This window comes from Peromyscus californicus, unplaced genomic scaffold (assembly GCF_007827085.1).
Source record: "Peromyscus californicus insignis strain IS unplaced genomic scaffold, ASM782708v3 Scaffold_17__1_contigs__length_78620276, whole genome shotgun sequence".
Taxonomy (NCBI): Eukaryota; Metazoa; Chordata; class Mammalia; order Rodentia; family Cricetidae; genus Peromyscus; species Peromyscus californicus.
Window position 1 is genome coordinate 22,773,652 of NW_026294469.1, and position 20,676 is coordinate 22,794,327.

The 20,676-nt window shown below is 39.7% G+C and overlaps 1 protein-coding gene across 2 annotated transcripts in view; it reads left to right on the top strand.

Moving 5' to 3' along the window:
* Camk4 (calcium/calmodulin dependent protein kinase IV) overlaps nucleotides 1-20,676 on the top strand; it is a 233,554-nt gene that overhangs the window by 191,724 nt on the left and 21,154 nt on the right. The window lies entirely within an intron of this gene.

Below are 20,676 nucleotides of genomic sequence, written 5' to 3' on the forward strand. Positions count from 1 at the left end.
TAATGAGAACTGGGCAGCTGCTTTTGTAACCAGAGCACACAGGCAAAATAGCCTGGCTGTGGGTCTGGCCATCCAGCCCTATCGAGAGAAAATGACATAAAATATATAAAATGGAAAAATAGGTTGATTTCCAGTCTTCCCCCAAACTGAGAAAAACATTCCACCGCAGTCCGTCTCTGCATCCCCCATAGCAGTTTCACAGTCTATAAAAGGGGCACAACAGAGCTAGGGAAAAGGCTTATGTAGATTCCAGGTGTGGATCTCAACAGTCAGGCCGAGTGACACCTTCCTCCTGAGAGTGGCCAGGGCTTGGAGAGAGATGCTGACCCTGACCTTGGCATGATACAGTATTTCTTGTAGAGAACTGGAACTGAAAAAGACAATTATAAGAAAACACCTATTTGAAGCTATATGGTATACATTACTTAGGTTATCTATGGAACTGTCTAGCTGGGCTTCCCAAGGAAAGTCTTCCAGCCACCCTTGAAGTGGACAGTGCTAATGCCCCTCCCTCCACTTGCCCCTCCCTCCTAATGCCCCTCCCTCCTCTTGACTCAAGGCCCAGGATGAGTGGAAGACATCCTGTGTAAGTTCACAGATAGATAAAAAGCTTTTGATCCATACTAGCATGAACCACCCTGTCCCTTTTATAACTAAATTAAGATAGCAATAACCAAACCAGAAATAAAACAGCTTGCAGACATTACCAAGTGTTCCTAAAGTTGGAGGTCAACAAATACTCAACAAATCAACTAAAAAGTTGACTCTAGGCAAAAAGAAATAAAACTTGAAGTCATCACTTGAAAGATGTGTCACCATCTCCTCCTGGCATCAGAATCTCTTCACACAGTACTCCTTTCACACACCTCTTCAGCAAACACTTATTAATTTCCTGCTGTATATGCAGGTCACTGTCTCACACAGGAACGGGGTATCCTGCAGTCACTCTACTGGAGAACCTAACAGGCCCTAGAGGAGCAGGCTCATAGACCCATAAGCCATAGTGCCCAGGAACGCTGTGTGCGTATCCTGTAGATATGTGCAAAAGCCACCATGTAAACACAAAGGAGGATGTGTGTGGAGTTACTGGACATTTCTTTAAAGCAAATGTATGTTGAAGTGCCCAGAATTTTAGTTCTGGATAACTCTCACATTAATTAACATTCTAATTTTACTAAGGACCGAAAAGTTCAAGTATCTTTCCCCAAGAGCCCACATTTCATTGTTAGTGGCTCAAACCTAAGAATTCAAAGCCAATGTAGTGGATGTCCCCTTTAAAAATCAATGCAGATAAGTCCATATATTATTTCTGTTATTATACAATGACTTGGCTTGCATGTTCAGTTTTTTTTTGTTTTTGTTTTGAGATAAGGTCTTGCTCTGTAGAGTAGGCTGCCCTCCAGCTCACTGTGTTGTCCAGGCTAGCCTCAAACTTATGCTAAATCTCCTGTCTCAGCCTCCCAGATATTCCAGGTGAGCACCACCACACGCAGTGTAACTGTATGAACCCTCAGATATACCACCTTGTTACTGTAGGAAGCAAAAGTCAAAATACACATGGTCAGAATTAATAGCACCTGGATATCCCTTCTCTGTCTCCTTGTTCATATACACATATTATAATTTTGCTTTTAATGAGGTGGTTTTCCTGGTGGATTTTAAAAAATATTTCCTTACAATTTTATTTTTCATAAATACATAGCACAGAATTAGGTGCTTATCTTACCATTAAACGTTTATATTGTGCCAAGTATTCTTTTTTTTTTTTTTTTGGTTTGTTGAGACAGGGTTTCTCTGTAGCTTTGGAGCCTGTCCTGGACTATCTCTGTAGACCAGGCTGGCCTTGAACTCACAGAGATACGCCTGCCTCTGCCTCCCGAGTGCTGGGATTACAGGCGTGCGCCACCACCGCCCTGCTGTCAAGTATTCTTGTTCTAGATCATATGGCTTCTGAAGTTGAATAGCATGCTGGTTCATAGTAAGTTCAGAAAACTTGACAAAACTGTGGCTTAGCATCCAAAGGCACAGGACACCTCCTGCTTGGCAGGAAATGGACCTGTGAAGTCTCAACAATATGATTGTCTGAGTAAGAGTGGCATAATGACAACACAGTTGTCATGCCACTGTGGACAGGGAAATTCTACATGGTCTCACCCCCTATATTAGGGGCTTCAGATGTTCAATGGCTGCTGAGAGCGGGAGAATAATTTTCTTCTAAGGATGACATCCTGTGTATGGTCCCATCCCAAGTGTATATATAAGCAGTGCTAAATGGACTCGGTAGCTTTTATGCACATGTTCTCAATAATTATTAAAGAGATAATGAACTTGTGAGGGGAAGTGGGAAATGGTGTGGGATGGAGGGAGAAAGGGGGTAGGAGGGAAGTGATATAGATGCAGTGCTCATGTAGAAAGCTCACACAAAACCCTTTTTTAAAAGAGTAGTTAGGTATGGCTTAGACAAGGTAGAGGATGGTATTCTCATGTTCAGAGTCTAAAGATAAGCAATCCCGAGGGCTTGCACAACTATGCCTGTGTGAGTGCTGCTGATCTCAGTGTCAGGGACTCAGACCTTGTCCCACAGTCCAAGTTGGCTGCTTGAAATCTGTTATCATTTCTGTGTTCTGTACAGCAGGATGGGGAGAAGACCAAAAAACAATTACATTCACACTGTCCAGTCCATTTGTCTTTGGCAAATTCAGAGAAAATACTCCATTATCTATCCTTTCTTGATGAGTCCAAAGTTTTGTACCTAATTTACTTTTTATCATAGCTAAGGAAATTAACTATAACTATCTAGTCTTCAACACTGTCAGAGAGACCCAAGAGGGATATACTATTACCTGAATAAACAGGAAGTACAGCGCAAACAACTTCCAAAACATAGAAATGACAGAGACATCTGGCTTTCTGGACAGGCACCCCAAGGTTCTTCTGCAATGTTGGGGCATCTGTCTTTGGCTACAGGCCTGGAATATATGACAGATTTTTTTGTGAAGCAGGAAACTTTGAAGGACTGTCCTACTTTGTCTTGGCAATGTCTGGCAGTTGTCCTCTTTTGTATCCTGCTTGTCCAATTTGGACAGCATACTGTCAGCAGTTGAAGCAAGGGCAATTTTTTGTCCAAATGGCTGGCTTTGCCACATTGAAGGCAAACCTCATATGGAGGTTCTTTAATGCCCATCATTCTTACTTTAAGTAAGTTGGTGCTGCCAGGAGCATATGTGTTTAACTGTCATGAAAATCCTTATGTTATTAAAACATTTTAAATGCTACATTCAGAAAGTCTTTGGATTGTTTGAAGACCATTTAAAATTTAAATTAAATTATATATGTATTATAAAATTATATATATATTATAAAATATATCTCTGACTTTGAAAACGTACCTAACATGACTATAAGTTTGATTGTTATAAATGACTAACTACTACCTGTCTTTTTTTATTATTATTATCCTAAATAGTTTTCAGGGACTAAAACTTTACATTTTTAAATGAACTGCATTGGTACAATACCTTAAACAAGAAATAGAGGCATATAAGACAGTATAACAAAAATAACCTTAAATTTTTATCAATATTCAAAAATATCTTAAACAAGAGTAGAAACATATATATAGTGTAACAAAAATAACCTTAAATTTTTATCAATATTCAAAAATATCTTAAACAAGAGTAGAAACATATATATATATAGTATAACAAAAATAACATTAAATTTTTGTCAATATAGCAAATCTATACCAATATAAAATATTTGAGACTAGTAGCCTTTTTAGTCAGTAGTATACCTTTTATCCTAATAGTCTTATATTCCCCCTTTTTCCTTTTTAGAATGAGATTCCTGAATCTAATCTCTGTTTCCTCCCTGACCATGACCAATAACAACTTGTAACCAACCCCCCTAAATCATGACAAACATCCACCAAATGACCAAAAACCATCTACCCCACCTCTTGGGAATGTGGACATTGTTATCTTAAAATTACTTCCTGTTGTCTGGGGGTGACAGCATCTTTAGGGGACCCAGAAGAAAACTGAAATAAAGATCAAGTCCTGGGAGAGCTAGCTGTTGTTCAGGCTTGGTGTGATGGGAATGTGGGGCTTATCTGAAGTCCTGGCTGGAGTAGTGCATTAAGCTGGACCATCTTAGCTAACTGCCTTGAAATTGTCCTGAGCAGTGTGTAGTCCAAAGCTGATCATTGGATGGTGTTTGTCAGCTTAGTGGCATTACCACAATTCAGGTGGAATCATTGTTGTGGGGCCCCATCATCCTTTTGGAGATTTCATGGGTCGCTATAAGGAATGATTTCAGTAACTGCAGAAAACTTAAACATTTTAAATGTCATATGCAGCAGATCTTGGAGGTGTTACAGGACCACAATCTATTAAATATACCCAGGATACACAAGCTTAATTCCTAATCACCTACTTCAGATTCAAGCCTGAAATCACATACAAGAATCTAGATGAAGCCTAAATCTAGAATTAGTTAATATTCTATATGACCACTAATATCACAGCAGAAAGTATATATATATATATATATATATATATATATATATATATATATATATATATATATATATACATATATATATAAAAGATATATATAAATCTTATAAATTTGAGGTAATATTTATACCTTAAGAAAAGTTTTAAAAGAGTCAAAATAAATCCAAGGGATTATGGTATTAGTGACAACAGAATAGTCCCTTAATTTTGGTTTCCTTCTGTCTCATACCATGTGACTCTTCTGACTTGAGACAGAGACTTTGGATTTTCTTTCAACAAGCATGATGGGTTTAGGAGAGAGCCATGCTCCAACTCCAAAGCCAGCTTTAAATTTTAATTGAGTCGGGACTATAAAAAGACTATCTGTTTGTAGAGAACCGCAGAAACAAACATTTGAGGAGATTTATGGAATTTTTTCATGTTAGAAATGTGTTATACCATTAAGCCAATTTACTCTTTTTCTTGGGACATTTTCTCTGGATGATTTGTCCTTTTTCTTCAGATGTCTCATTTGTCTAGTGGTCTTCAGATTCTTTAGTTGGATGCTTTTATTCTCCTGGAAAGACAAAAACAAAACCCTGCCCCAACCCTAACTTTGGAGGGTTTCCCCTTTTGGCAGGTTGTCTGATCAAATGAAAGACATTTATTAATCTTATAAGTTAATTTAAATACAATGGCCATGTGGTTTGATGAACTATCACCTCTCCTAATCAAGAGATCTCGCCCATTCAAATCTAATCTTTATCAATCTTGATGGTATCCATAGCTTTTCTTCTGTGGAAACAAAAGCAAAACATCTTTCCCAATGTAACAAATAGCCTGGTTTTCATTCTGAGATCAGCACATCTTTAGAGTATATAGGCTGATTTAATTCAGCAGGTTTTTTTTTTCTACTATCCAATATCTCTCCACAGCTGTGGTTCCTTTCTAATTAGAATTTTTTAAAAAAATTAAAGTTAATAAAGCATTGTATAATCTATCTCTAGGGGTCTTTATTACCCCTTTCTTTTTATTAAGCATATCTTTTAAAGTGTGATTAGATCTTTCTATAACTGCTTACCCTGTAGGATTATGTGGTATACCTGTAATATGCTTTATATTGTAGTATGCAAAAAACTATTTCATTTTATTAGAAACATATGCTGGAGCATTGTCAGTCTTAATTTGTACAGGTATCCTCATGGTAAGCATAAATAAATAAATGTGTAATTAAAGAATTAGCCTCTTTAGAACTCAAAGCAGTTGCCCATTGAAATCCTTAATAAATATCTATGATATGGACCACATATTTTAATTTTACGAACTCAGCAAAATGAAACACATCCATCTGCCAAACTTCATTTCTTTGAGTACCTTTTGTGTTACTTTCTGCAGGTAACAGAGTTTGATTATACAAAGAACAAGTAAGACATTTCCTTGGCTTGTTGCCAAGTGATAGAAAAAAATATTTCTTCAAACCTTTGCTATTAACATGGTGGGTTTTTTTTAATGAAATTCTGAAGGTTTTAGCATATTTCCTACCAATAGCTGATCAATTTCATCATTACCTTGTGCTAGAGGGCCTGGCAGGCCTGAATGGGATCTGATATGTGTTATATATAAGGGATGACTTCTATTTCTGATTATTTCTTATAATTGAATAAATAACAAAATTAATTCTGAATCATCTGGTATAAGTTAAGCAGTTTCTATATGTAAAACAACTCTTTCTGCATATTGAGAGTCAGTAGCTCTATGCAAAGGTTCTGAAAAAATCTAATAATACCATGAAAATAGCATATAATTCTGATTTTTTAACTGACTCATAAGGGCTTTGAGCTACTTTACTTAAATGTACTGATTTATAACCTGCCTTTCTTGATTTGTTTGCATCAGTATAGAATGTAGGGGTGCCAGAAATTGGTGTTCCCCATACAATGTGAGGAAGGATCCAATTAGTTTTGTTTATAACTGAAGTCTCTTGCTTTGGGGATATTTGTTGCTAATCTCTCCCAAAAAATATTGTAAGCTTTTTGCCAATGTTCACTTTCTGCCCATTATGAGGCCATTTCAGCATTAGTAAAAGGTACCACAATTTCTGCTGGGTCAATTCCTGTTAATTGACAACATCTCATTTTTCCTTTCAGAATCAATTCAGAAAACTTTTCTACATAGGTCTTTAATTTTTTTACTCTGTGTGGCAAAAATATCCATTCTAATATATTATCTTTTCCCTGCATAAGAATTCCAGTAGGAGAATGCATAGAAGGAAGTATGGCCAGGATACAATCAAGCTCTGGATTCAAGCTATCCACATGTGCATCCTGTAATTTCTCTTCTATCAAAGCCAATTCTCTCTCAGCCTTAGATGATAATTTTCTTGGACTATTTAAGTCCTTATCACCTTGTGAGGTTCGAAATAAACTACTTAGCTCTTGAGTTGTCAATCCAATTGTGGCTGTATCTAGTTAATAACTCCCAGCAATTTTTGAAAATCATTAAGAGTTCAAAAATTAATCTCTCCTGATTTGTACTTTCTGTGGTTGAACTTTTTGTAAACCTATCTTATATCCTAGGTAGTTAATAGAATCTCCTCTTTCTATTTTTTTAGGAGCAATTTGTAATCCCCAACAAGGCAAAATTTTCTTTACTTCTTCAAACATTTTTTCCTGAGGTATCTGCATCTGAATCAGTTAGTAAGGTATCATCCATATAATGGTAAATTATAGGTTGAGGGAACTGTTTATGAATTATTTCTAATTGCTGTTGTACAAATATTGACACAAGGTGGGGCTGTTTAACAGCGCTTGTGGAAGAACATTCCACTGATAATTTTTAACAGGATGATAATTATTATAAGTAGGCACCGTGAAGGCAAAGTTTTCTCTATCCTGTTTTTGTAAAGCTATAGTTAAAAAAAAAAAGCAGTCTTTTAAATCAGTCGCTATAATAGACCATCCTTTAGGTAATAAAGAAGGCAAGGGAATTCCAGGCTGTAGAGAGCCCATTGGCTGAATCACCTTATTAATAGCTCTTAGATCTGTTACTATTCTCCATTTTCCAAATTTCTTTTTTATTTTTATTTTTGAGACAAGGTTTCTCTGTGTAGTTTTGGTGCCTGTCCTGGACCTCACTCTGTAGACCAGGCTGGCCTCAAACTCACAGTGATCTGCCTGGCTCTGCCTCCTGAGTGCTGGGATGAAAGGCAAGTGCCAACACTGCCTGGCTTCCAGATTTCTTTTTAATGACAAATATAGGAGAATTCCAAGGACTGGTCGATTCTTCAATATGTTGAGCATTTAGCTGCTCCTGTACCAGCTGTTCCAGTGCCTGTAATTTTTCTATGTCAAAGACCACACAGTGTTCTACCCACACAGGTTTGTCAATTAACCATTTAAAGGTGGGGCTGTTGGTACCCTTGAGAGATGACCAGCTGTTGTGCCCTGCTTATGTACAACCTGAACAGTCTGTGACTATTCTTGATAATAGCTTCTAACATTTCTCTCATAAATATAGGTACAGATGTATTTGGAAAAGTAGGATGCATGTATTAGAAATGAATCTGCAAGCCCTCACGTGAATAAACCTCTCTGCTATGTACACACATAAATGTAATTAAAAATAAAAAGTGCTTTAAAAGAATCTGTATGCCAGGCTAAGGAATTTAGAAATACTGGTCAGGAATGGTGAATCAGCAAAGGCTTTGAAAGAGTATAGTATTTTGGAGTCAAGGCTGTATTTTATAAATATCTGACACATAACAAATGAATATGAAGGGAAAGAATTTAGAAAATAACCAAGTCAGAAAGCTATTGTAAATACTATTTCCTGCCTTTTAATGCCAAAGCTATAAATAGCTTCTCCTTGGTTAAAATAGTTGACTTACTCTTAAGTCAGTTTAGATATCATTGCAAAAATACTATTTAATGCATTGTCCTTGACATACAGGCTCATTAATAGATGCTGTCATCTTAGAATGGTGACCTATTTGCTATTGTTATTATTGTTTATTATTATTATTATTACAGACATGCACATTGCCCTAGAATATGTATAAGGGAAAGAGGGAGCTGAGTGGTCAAGAGTGATTAAGCCTCCCATTCGGCTACAACAGCAGCTCCCCAGGAAAGGAGTCATTTGCTCTAATGGAAAGAGATGAATGTAGCAAGGAGGCTGCTTATCTCAGGAGACTATTTTGGGAACTCAGAGGGAAAATGGTGCTTTATGGACTCTGAAGTGCTGAAAAAAAATGTATGGAATCACTATCATGTAGGCTGAGCAGGTTTGCATTATTTTTCAACATGAATAAGGTCAATATATTTATATTCAAAAACAAGGTTCAAATTGTGTACAAATGTATATTTACTGAGACAACTTCTTGACCCAAGGGAAGAACACTATAATTTGCTTTAGAGTGGAGATGGCAATATCTAACTATGTACAGTAGCCTGGGAAACTAAGAAAAAATAGAGATCATAATGACACCAGGGCACAGGAAGCAGAAAACCTAGACCGAAAGCCACCTGCAGGACTTTGAACTGAGAAAACAATTCAATTACAAAAATCAATAATTACAAAATCGTCTGTTTTCATTTTTTTTTTAAAACTATCTTTTATTTTTATTTTTTTTTTTTAAGATTTATTTATTATGTATACAGTGTTCTGTCTGCATGTATACCTGCAGGCCAGAAGAGGGCACCAGATCTCATTACAGATGGTTGTGAGCCACCATGTGGTTGCTGGGAATTGAACTCAAGACCTCTGGAAGAACAGCCAGTGTTCTTAACCTCTGAGCCATCTCTCCAGCCCCCTCATTTTTTTTTTTAATGAGACCAATCAGAAATCATCTAAAACATACTTTCAGGGTTTCTCTCAATTCCAACCATCGTCACTGACCACAGATAAGCAGTCATTAGTTTTGGCTGTGTTCTTCCAAGAAGTAGATGGAGGAGAAATTGCCCACATATAGAATGCATTAAGGATGAAGCCTAAGTGAAGGCTGGAAAGAATCCTTATTCTGCAATAGAGAGCATGACTTTACATGGAGATAGTGTTTTATGACATAATAACTCAGTGGTGCTACCAGACAACAAGGAGAGAGCTTGGGAGAAGAAATGATTATGCTCATGGGCTCTAGAGAGCATGAACTCATGCACCATGCAGGGCGACATAGGAAAGAAAGCAGATGCTCAGGATACAAAAGACAACAGTAAGCTGAGGTTCCAGCGTTGGCCTTTGTCAGGATTCCCAAGGGAAAAACAAGACAGGGCAGTATGAAGAGGTTAGGGTTGGTTCTGTACAAATGAGAGAGAGAGAGAGAGAGAGAGAGAGAGAGAGAGAGAGAGAGAGAGAGCATGTATGCATGTGTGTGTGCACATGAGTGTGTGTGTGCATGCAAATGGGTGGTCTAGAAGCTATGGTAATCTCTAATTACCCACCACCTTTCTCTGGGGTGACTAAGGGAGATTATTGCTTCCTGGGGCTGAAGGGCCAGGTAGTAGAGGCTCTCTCCGTATTTGTTAGCTTGAATAAGAAATCATGCATACCCCCAGTGGGACCCACTAATGATGTAAAAAATATAAAATTGTACAAAAATGATCTAATATTTATAATACAGACGCTTTATGTTAGCCGAGGGGGGTGCCTAGCAACCATGCAACCGGAAGAAGAGAGGCAGGCTGGGCTGTTCTGGTTGCCTGTTGTAAGGGTGATACATCCAAGGTCAGTTATTCTCTGGTGCGTGGTTCCTAGTTTAACGGAAGGCTTTCCAAATTACATCCTTTGAGAGAGCAAGTGTTTATGTTACACCATCTGTCATATCTTGGGAAATAAAACAGGAAAAGCTGCCCACTCGGTCTTATTCTTAGGACCTTTCCCCAGTGCTGTTAATAAGAGGATTGTTTATTGCAAAAGAAAAACCATAGATACCTCACATTTAAGCAAATACTCATTATTTCCTAAGAAATGTACATGTTCAAAACCAAGTTCCGGGTAATATATAATATTGATATTATATATTTCTGGCCCAGACAATGGAAACCAACGTCTGGCATTCTAAAATTGCCCAGAAAGTGTTCAGTCCTAAAGGGATTCTCAGTATCTTTTCACTGAGGAAAAAGCATAGGTTTCAATATACGTTATATGGGGTCTTAGCTCTTGATAATCATGCTAAAATGTAATCATGTGATATTAACTGCCATACTAATCACAAAAATATGATTCAAAGTATAACAGAGACCAATAGGGCAATGGACTAGGGAAAAGGTTATTTCTGTCTGATGCCAATCACCTCATTTGTTCATTAGCTTGGTTAATTAAACTATGTACGTTCATATTTTATATTTGTACTTATGCACTTATTCAAATTCTATTTTCAGAGCCCAGAAGCTGTTAAAAATTTATTTTCTTTCAACATTTGCCAAGGTCTCATTATTTTCTGAGACAGCCCTATTGGCATAATTCAGATGAAATATTAACACATAAAAATGTCCCACATGCTAATCCCATGAGCATAACAGTGTTTTCCCATTTGCAGGCTTTGATAATGGCAAGTATGTGTTGTGTTTCTATTTAAACCAAAACGAAAGCTAATTATGAGCAACTAATGAATGAGCTGCCACTATACACGAAGCTACTGGCAACTCCACGGGCACCTATTGCTGTAAATAATATTCTGGAAACTTCAGTATATAGAGGAATATTAACTATCCTATAATCTAGACTATGGCTGCCTCCATGTTAGACATGCACAAGGCATCGTGACAGACTAATTCTGGCATTTTTGTCAGTTATTACAAATGAATGTGATATCATAAAAAGATTAATACTTAAATATAGGTGGCTAAATGCAAGTCATCTTCAGCTGTTGGCATGTGAGGGGCATGGTTAATGTATGGGATGCTGTGTAAATGGGAGTTTCTTAGCTTCTCCTTCTTGCTCTGAAAAAATCCAAAAATGAGGAAGCATCAGCACTAATCTGATGCTTTTGACTCACATGTATGTTTCCTGTATATGCTAATGCATGTCTAGCATGTTCATGACTCACATGCATGTTTCCTGTCTAGGCTAATGCATGTCTAGAATGTGCAAGGCCATGGTTTCAATCCCCAGCACTGCAAAAAGGAATTAACTATTTTGTCATAACTTTAATTGTTAACACAAGAATGTTAACGTCTTTCATCACATCTTCTGGTTTTTCTATCTAATCTAAGTAAGTTCTAATAGTTGAGGGATTTGACTTGAGATCCTTGAAAGAGCATCATTCCTTATGGAGTTTTTTAGTTTGAACTTCTTTCTCTTAAGATGTAACAAGCACTGAGTTTGGACTTCATGCTTTGTGGTAATTATGTAGAGTTTCAAACTTTCTGAATACAAATAATCAGGTCCAGGAATGCAGAAAAGACTTTTAAAAGGTAAACTTCAAAAATAGATGGTAGAGAAGTCACCTCAAACCTGCCACAGACCCAGTCAGATCTCCAGAGAGTGGTTGTCCTGCCATCCTTTGACTACGTAAACATGAGCTGTCTAGAAAGCTTTCCCGAGAAAGCAGGAGATGACTGCATATAACGCAGGTGTGAGTACACAATGGAGCAGGCCGAGGCTCGCAGAGGCAGGCTGAGCATCTGCCCCATCAGCACCCGGGTGTTCGGGGGTACCCTGTTATGTCTCTTCTCACAGAGAGGACGCTGGACCCTGAAAGACTGTACCAAGGAATTCATGCTTGTTTGAATAGTTCTTAGGAGATAGGTTTCTGGTATTTTTACAGTATGAAGAAAAAAAGTGGTTAAATTATAATTTTTAACAAGTTGAAAATCAGTTATTTACTTTCCTTTGTACATATGTGTGCACATGCCATGTACACACACATACACACATGTGCGTACGTGTGCGCGCGCGCGCACGCACACACACACACACACACACAAAATACTACCTTTAAGGATCTAGAAACTAATAGCTTCTAAAGAAGAAACCTATCTCACCTGATTTTGAACATAGAACCCGACACTTCTGTGTGGCATGTAGATGTTATCACTTGGGGCTGAGGATGTAGATTGGCAATACAGCACTTGCCTAGCAGAGGTAAAGCCTTGGATTTGATTCCCAGCACTGAATAAAGAAGTTAGCATTTAAAATATGTCATTAAATACTGTAACAACACATACTCTCTCTGCCTTTAGTTCCATAGATATTATGGTAACTCCATGGAATTGCCATATTGCTACTTTTTAAAATTCTTTGACAATTTTGTATTGCTCCTTTAAAAAAAAATCTAGAAAGTTCACTCTGCCAAAATTCAGTACAAGTTGTAAATAGCCTACAGTGCATCAGAAGAGAGGCCTGTTTCACCACCAACAAGAGAAAGGTAACCAATTGTCAACATTTTCTTTAACATAAATACTCACTAATATGGACGATCTGGGGGCTCTGTATGTAAAAAAAATAAGTGTGATGACCTAAAATAGAAACTTCCTCTATATTTTCTTTAAAGACAGAGTGTATTCATTTCTGGAAAATAAGTAGTAAAGTGAAATGTGAAGGAGTCAAATGGTGCTGGCAGTCTCATCAAGGAAGGAATAATCTCAACCAAGTACTAATCAAAAACCACACAGAGATAACTTCTGCTTCACGATGAAATTTTTAAAATACAGGATGAGCTAAATGCATAGCCAAGTCTCACTTGTGCTCCTGTTACTTCCTATTGCCCTGGCTGGTGTGCCATGCTAGAGCTCCTGTGAGCAATGGGGAGGAGGAAGGAAGGCAGAGGATGCGATAAGAGGGTTGGAAAGGTGCCCAAGTCCACCTCCCTCTCTGACAGCAGCCCTCCTCCCAGAGGCGGGATCTGTCCCAGGCCAGCTGGACCGGATAACTGGTAATAGAAAATGGCCTTGGGAACACCTGCATGGCCGGGCACACGTAAGAGTGGAAGGAAGGTATTGTCAGGCTCACATTACTTCTGATCTTAGAGAAGACAGGGACTCTGCAGGTTTATAACAGCTTAAGCAGACTCCGAAGCTTGAAATTTGGAGAAAAAACAAGTCTCTTTGGGTATTGGATTGATACTGTACTAATTATAAGGTAAACTCTGAGGGGTGTAAGATGTATAGACATTCAGTGCTCCTTTTCTAAATATTTATTGAACTTATATGATGCACCAGGTGCTATGAGTACTAGACACATTGCAGTAAACAACAAAACACTAGGGAGTCTTCCTTTAGAACAGTACATTTTAGCAGGAGAAGAAAACCAGTACAATAAATGTGTAAATTACAAAGAAAATAACGACCATTCATTCCTATGGCATAGTGTAAGTTACAAAAAGGCCTGGGTTGTAAATTTTAAATGAAGAATCAGGAAGGCTTTGTGTAAGAATTGGATATATGAGTAGACACTTGAAAGGTGTAAGACAGAGTAAACAATAGGGATACCTGGGGAAAGAACATCCCCGTGGAGAGAAGGGCAGCCATCCAGAGCCACACACAAGCAAAGCTGTCTTTCAAGTCAGCAAGGAGGTTGGTTGGTGTGTGGTGGAGAGGGAAGCCCTAACAACTAGAAGAATACCATTAACAATTTTACTAAAATGAGATTGCCATTTGGAGCAGCAGGTATAGGCTTGATAATCTGGTGATGGCTGTTTGGTATCTAAGTGGAGAGGATGTGTGTGTGTGACGTTCCGGGACAAGACATGGCTGTTGATGGAAACATATGTGTTGTTAAGCTATAGATAGCATTTCAAGTTATGAGACCTGAGACCAGTGGGGCTGCAGGCTTTCTGTATGGCAGGGAAATGGTCCATGAAGAGACAAGAACGAAACTCAGTTCAGCCTAACTTAGGTACCAAGGCTGGGCCAAAACTTCAAAAGTCTGACACCAATTTGCTTACATTAGCACAGCACAATTTTGTAAAAAAAAAAGTTTTTGATAACAGTTAACTCCATCCCATGAGTACAACAAAGTTTAAGACCTGTTTACACTGAGGTGCTTTACAAAGGACATGTGGCTTCTTCCGTAAAGATGGCTTCTGTTGAGTTAGAAACAACACTCATGATAAGTCTAGAAAGAATGACGGTGGTAAAGAGTGCTATTGTAAACTACAAGTGGCACTGCTCACAAGGATGAGTTTTATGATCTGGAAGCAATGGTCAGGGCTTTAGGGGGGAAACGTCTGGGATAACAAACATAATATTCTGGAGGATATGGGTGGAGCCTGGCTCAACTGGTAGCAATGGATTACCAGATTGTAAACTACATTTTACCCAGCATTCCAGGAGAACAGCCAAATAAATATCTTCTCCCTTTGGAGAGATGAGCTGTGTGTTTAACTTTCCCTGACTTCTCTGGTGCTTATCTGTGCACGCAAGGACCTTTTGCCCTCCACTGTCAGGCATCTGCAGTACGTAAAAGGAGACAGCGCAGACTGCTCCTGTGCCCATGCCACCTTTAGGAGACCGCATAGAATGAATGTCAATATTTCCATGCACAGAACTACAAACAGAAGAAAAGTCTCCAGAAGAGAGGATTGGGGGCTGAAAATAGGTCTCACAAGGCACAAATTTTTGCCTCAGTATACAAAATATTCTAACAACTATGCCTGTCAGCAACCAAAGAGGCTGCCTCTCTGGTTTTTGAAAGTGTCTCTTGGGATCCAAGGCTATCAGCAAGGAGAAGGAAAAATGAAGCATGCTAATTTAGGTGTCACACAAGAAATATATCATATACTACATCCCAGAAGCCATCTACATGTTGTCTATATACACTAAATTGAGGGCCTAGTAATTACGTACTTAGACCAGTGTTACCAAGTATGTTTGGGCTCTAGATGGCTGACTGACATTCTATCTGAGGAGAATGCCACCAACATTCTCCCCACACACCTCCTGCTCTGTGAGTTTGGAGACAGTCTTTTCACTGCTGACCTCTACCGCAGTCATTTTTTTATTTCCACTCCTGTGTCACTTGAAGATACGACTTGACTAACAGAACGAACTGTACAGAGAATTCACAGTTCTTCAGGGGCTCAGCTCTATTATTACCCACACGAGGGTGGGAATGATGGGAGGAAAAGAGGTCAAAGGAGGAGGTGATTGAAGGCAAGTGGGTGGGACTTGCTTAAATTGCACTATCTGGGCCCCAAACACCCACAAAAGTGTTCCATTTTGGGATGTTAATACAGAAAGCATATGCATAAAATAAAAAGTTTCAAAAGGATTATTGAAAATGACTAGTGAGAAAGTTTATGTGTCCCTTAGAGATAAATGTAGCATGGACCATACTTAATATATTTGAAAGTTTGAGTTCTAAGCCTATTAATGTGTTTATGTTTCTATATACAAAAAAAGATTATTATATTAAACTCTTACTGGCATGTGTTGGGTTTGTTGTTTATACTGCATCTTGTCCCATGAAAATTGAAAAGCAGCTTTTCAAGCGTGAACACTCATTCATGCACCTTAGCTAGCTTTGAAGAGAACAGGAGACTCAGTATGATTCAGAGTTGTAGACATTTGTGATTTCCTGCAGATTGAAGAGCTCAACAGAATCTTAGAAAAGCGACTCTCACGAGTCACTGAGTTGTGTGAGGGTGGTTGTTTGTTGTTGCCTCTGTTGAAAGCACTAGGTGTTCTCAAATCTTTGATTTTCTCCTTATCATGTATTTAAAAACAAAAAAAAATAAGGTGACAAAACTCTTTCTTCAGCCAGCTATAGAATTTATACAAATTAAAAACCACACGATTCACGTGTCAAGGAAGACTTTGTGAACGGCTTACCTGAAAACATGAGGTGGGTGGGAGCCACGTTTCCATGTCCAGTGTCAGTGAACGGAGAGTGTTGGGAGACAGGAAGAGTGGTTTGGAACCCACGCTATGTCACTTGTGTTGAAAACGCCCGTCTGACTTGCTCTTTATAAGCCAGACATAGAAAAAGAGGGACAAAGGCCTGAGATACCTTCTCAGCCCTGCACCCCGTCACAGTGTGGCACGTGTGGAATTGTTGGCTGACGCTATCCCTGCTCACCAGAGGTACCTCCATGACCTTAGCCTAATCACCAGTGAATTCCAGTCTGAGCTGCACCTCCCTCAAGACAGCCTTGAGCATACTGTTCTAGTCTAAAAATTGCACCATTTCACACAGGTGGCGTGCTTTTCTTGCCAAATATAGGAGCCAGCTCAACAAATGACAACATAAGGCATAGATGCTTAAAATAAATAAATAAAAGTACCTAATTTGGAGTCTGTCCAGCTGTAGGCACTAGGCAGCTGCCCTGAGTCCATCCTTCTCTGGTTTCCAGAGAGAGTGAGGAAGAGGGAAGGTTGAGACTTCTGGATATATATTCCCTCCTCCCTCCCCCCTCTTTTCACAAGTTCCATCCCCAAGAAGTAAAGTGTAGAGGTTCCCTAGCCTGCCTTAAAGACGGTGCAAGACCATGAGAAAGAGTGGAATTATTGCCGTTCAGACAGGAGAATCGGAGTTTGGTCCCTAGAATACATGTGAAAGGCCACGTGTGGTGGTGTGTGTTGAGTTTGTTCCCCAGGATCCGTGTGAAAAGCTAGATGTGGCGGTGTGCGCTTGTGAATTCCGTAAGTAGAAGACAGAGCAGCAAATGTTGCCAACCATAGGCCAGTGAGACACCTTGCCGCACAAGAATATGGTGGGCAGCTTCTGAGGAATGACACCCAAGATTGTCCTCTGAGTTCCACATGTTCACTCAGATACGTGGGCACCTGCCCCACACATGTACCTACACATACGTGAAAAGAAAAGAAAAATTACACTGGATCTTTGTGGCTCCCAGAAATTCTTTTAATTCCAAGGCAAGGCTTTCCAGTGAAAACGGCGGCAGTGTTTCCCCCTGAGCTCTGGAATAGGGGACTCTGGAAAGTCAGATTAAGCTTTAAGATGTACAGACCGTGCTCCTCGCCCCCCTGTGTTTTGATTTGCCAAAGCAAAGGTAGAGGAGAGACGTCGTAAGAAAGAAAATCGCTGGTTCTGACTGCCTCACTGGCGAGCGTAGCCACCCCCCCCCCCAGCCCCACTGCGGTCCTGAGCCAGGCCTTGCTCCATCCTGCCGTGGACCATTGCATGTTTGCTTCTTCCCCGCGAACCTCTTTGCCGTCTCTCCTCAACCATCCTCCCCCCACTCGCCTCGTTAACTTCTCTAGGTTCAGCACATCTCAATGTGGACGTTGCTTCCTCCATGACAGGAGTGACCCTGTTAACCCCTATGGAAGACATCCTCCTCCAAGGACTGCCAGCAACCACCCTTGCATCCCTTCTAGGGGCTTACTTTTATTTAACATTTACCTCCCTGACTAGCCGTAATTTATGCTATGGTTGGGGCTTGCTCCTTATGATTTCCCAGGACCCCTAACTACCAAGTGCTTAGTAAATATTTGATGACTGATGGAGTGACCGATCGCAGGCATACCTTGTATGCACTCTCCTTAGTTTACTCCAAATCTGTTGTCGTCAAAAGAGTTACTAGTAGCTTGAAAAGTCTTATCACCAAATGCCCCTCTGTGGCTCTAACCCAGTAAGTAGGAAAGGGTGATGGAGCCTGCCTGAAGCAGTGATAGAATAAAGGCCTCAGTCAAGAACCAAAATTGTGCCAGTAGCTTTCTCCAAGGGCCTCTGGAAAAGAGGAGCTGTCCAGCGCCTGTGGCCACAGTAAGAAGCCACATGCCATTTCCAGGACTGGTTGAGTGCTTTTGTTTGAGTCCATCACAATTTCTAGGTGGATCTTCCATCTCTAGATGTTTTAATGATTCTATCATCCAACTGAAAAAAAATTAGCACTCTGTGATCTAGGAGATAGTAAATAAATATCATCCAGTTTGAACTTTTGTGTAGTTTTTATATCCTAGCCAAATTGATTTTTTTAAAGGGCATATCTGACATTCAGGGAATTCTCAGGTTTACTAAAACTCGGCTGCCCTGACAGTGGGCGGGCCCATGTGCTAGGGGCTCTATAACGGCCGTTTCATGGCTACTAACTTGAATGATAAGCTAATTTTAGAAAGTGGCAGGCAGCTTCAGGTCACTTTGAAGACAGCCAGCAAAAGTCAATAAATGATTATCATCAGAAAAAATGATCGATTGTCCATCATGTAAAATACTTTTCCTCTTTTAGTGATAAGTATGAAATTCCTGCCTTTGGGCATACTAGCTGAGCATTCCACCACTGAGCTACATGCCCTGCCACTAAAGAGCATCTGAACAAAAGGTTTATGCCCTGAAAGGACTTTGTCTCTAGATTTTATTGGTTTGTTTGGGGAGTTGGGGGAGAAAAAGTGTGAGGGCGAACTAAGTATTCACAGCGTTGAAAGGCAGGATGAGGTCCTTCCTGCTGGTTTTTGTTTTGTTTTAAGATAGAGTCTCATGTAGTCCAGGCTGACCTCAAACTCTGATGTATGGAAAGTGATCTTGAATTTCTGGTCCACCTGCCCCCACTTCCTAATGCTGGGATTACAGGTGTGTGCCATCACATCTGGTTTGATATCTTTACCAAATAGAAATGAGCTGACTGCTTCTCTATTGTTCCTGCTCTAAGGGGATGACAAATTGTTAGTATCAGTTGTGGGATATCTGATACCTAGGGGACATGAAGACTGGTGTGCCAGAAACTGACATTGATTTTGAAAAGCTTTTGGATAAGGCTTTCTGTTATGTAAAGGGTTCAGATAGATTATAAGTGATATGAGCTGATTCCAAAGAAAGCCAAGGTCATACTAACTAGTATTTGAAAATACTTAATACTACTTAAGATAGTTAATTGATTTAGCGATTATACTACGTAAAATAGTTAATTGATTTAAAATCGAAATTGACTTACTTTTTATTTGACCTCAATTTTATATAGGTTAAGAGATTATAAATTCTAGGGCGGGTGGTGATGGTACACACATTTAATCCCAGCACTTGGGAGACAGAGGCAGGTGCATTTCTGTAAGTTTGAGGCCAGCCTTGTCTATAAAGTGAGTTCCAGGATAGCCAAGGCTACAAAAAGAAACCCTGCCCTTCCCCCAAACAAAAGATATTATAAGTGCCTTCCTTTATGAAAAATAGTTTAAGAGAAATTTATTAAGGAAGACAAGAACCTCTTGTCTTCCCTGTGCTTCAGTTAAGCTTTAGCCCCCCAAGTTGACTCAGTAGAGGATAATGCCTTCTGGAGAACTATTCTGCTACTGGAGGGTGTGTTCGTACAGTGATGGGGAACAGAAGCAGATGTTCCTGTGTCAGAGAAACATTGCAGCTGCTCTGTAGAGGAATACAAAGGAGACTTCTTCCTAGGTGTTCACATGCTGCAGGGCTCTTGGCTGGGTGCTGTGAGAGAGAGCAGGACAGAACACCTGACCTGTGTCAGAGCTTTGACTAGCAGGATAAATGAGAAATGCGATAGAGCAGGCTCTGTGCGGAGTACATCTCCTGCTGCTCTGTGCTTAAGGATCAGTAGGTAATCATTCACTAAATCGCAGGTTAAAACTCCATGTTAACTTGGCAATTGGAGCTAGTCCAGTTCAGTTAGATTTGAAAGGTTAAACAAACAAACAAACAAAAACACCGAGTCTCACGAAATGTAAAAGCTTCTGCCAACATTGATATGGGGTTCTCATCAGGGTCTCTGATATCAGGGCCTGAGTGGGCAAGGGCAGATACCACTCACCGTGCCAACCAAATGCCTGCTATGCTCCCTGTTCCACACTGGACCAGCTCTAGGAAGCCGGTGACAGAGACCCTCCAGGAGGTGGCAGCCAAATCTGAGGTCACTTGGCCCAAGGATTAAACAAAGACGTGCAGGGGGAGTTCTCTGTCTGCTACTGGGACTCATAGACTCCTTCCATGTGGCGCAAATTCCCCCAGGAAATGAAAGTTACTCTACAGTGAAAAACTGGGGAAGCATTCTTTCTAATGTTATTAAATCTTAAAAGGACATTTTCCCCGAGGAATAATTGTATTCAACTGTAGATAAGAAAACCTGTTTGGATCCAGATGCAGTTCCTTGAAGGGTCCATCTCCCTGAGTGGCTTCTCCAGCTATTGGCGCACATCCCCTTCACAGTTCTGGCTTGGCGACTTCTTTTCTATATTTTGTATAGCACAATTCTACAAGGAAGAAGAATGGAGTGGAGGGTAACAGTGAAAGCCACCAGCAACCTTTCCGGTCAACCCAGAGTTCATTGAAC